This window comes from Furipterus horrens, unplaced genomic scaffold (genome assembly GCF_987537825.1).
Source record: "Furipterus horrens unplaced genomic scaffold, mFurHor1.1.pri manual_scaffold_2, whole genome shotgun sequence".
Taxonomy (NCBI): Eukaryota; Metazoa; Chordata; class Mammalia; order Chiroptera; family Furipteridae; genus Furipterus; species Furipterus horrens.
Genome location: NW_028327172.1, coordinates 95,563,249 through 95,564,385, shown reverse-complemented (window position 1 = coordinate 95,564,385; position 1,137 = coordinate 95,563,249). Strand labels below are relative to the sequence as shown.

At 42.1% G+C, this 1,137-nt stretch overlaps 1 pseudogene; it reads left to right on the top strand.

Moving 5' to 3' along the window:
• Window positions 1-385: 385 nt before the first annotated feature.
• LOC150019128 (histone H3.3A-like) lies at window positions 386-875 on the top strand (annotated as a pseudogene).
• Window positions 876-1,137: the final 262 nt, after the last annotated feature.

Below are 1,137 nucleotides of genomic sequence, written 5' to 3'. Positions count from 1 at the left end.
CTAAATGACAAGGAGATAGCCAACTTCACAGATTAATAAGCATAATTGGTTTGTACAAACTAGACAGAGGGATGTTAAGAATAACATAGGAAAGGGTGAAGCCAAAGAACTTATATACATGACCCATGGACATGAAATAAGGGGGTTCGAATTGCTAGAGGGAATGGGGGTACTGGGAATAGGGGAGCAATATAATCAATAGAATATACTCAAAAAATGAAAAGGTAGCCAACCATATGGGAAAACATATTTGCTAATGATACATTGGACAAAGGTTTGATCTCCAAAATATATAAAGAACTGATATGACTCAACACAAGACAGACAAACAATCCAATTAAAAAATGGGCAATGGCTTTCAGTTGTGTTCGCAGCCGCCGTCGCTCTCTAACGCCAGTGCCTCCTTCAGCTCACAGAGCTCCAGCCGAAGGAAAAGGGGGGTAACTAAAGAGATCTCTCTACCATGGCTCATACAAAGCAGACTGCCCACAAATCCACCGGTGGTAAAGCACCGAGGAAGCAACTGGCTACCAAAGCCGCTCGCAAGAGTGCGCCCTCTACTGGAGGGGTGAAGAAACCTCATCATTACAGGCCTGGTACTGTGGCACTCCGTGAAATTAGATGTTATCAGAAGTCCACTGAACTTCTGATTCGCAAACTTCCCTTCCAGTGTCTGGTGCGAGAAATTGCTCAGGACTTCAAAACAGATCTGCGCTTCCAGAGTGCAGCTATTGGTGCTTTGCAGGAGGCAAGTGAAGCCTATCTGGTTGGCCTTTTTTGAAGACACCAACCTGTGTGCTATCCATGCCAAACGTGTAACAATTATGCCAAAAGATACCCAGCTGGCACGCCGCATACATGGAGAACGTGCTTAAGAGTCCACTATGATAGGAAACATTTCATTCTTAAAAAAAAAAAAAATTCTCTTCTTCCTGTTATTGGTAGTTCTGAACGTTAGATGTTTTTTTTCCACGGGGTCAAAAGGTACCTAAGTATATGATTGCAAGTGGAAAATAGGGGGCAGAAATCAGGTATTGGCAGTTTTTCCATTTTCATTTGTGTGTGAATTTTTTTAATATAAATGCGGGGACATAAAGCATTAATGCAAGTCAATATGTTTCAGTGAACAAGTTTCAG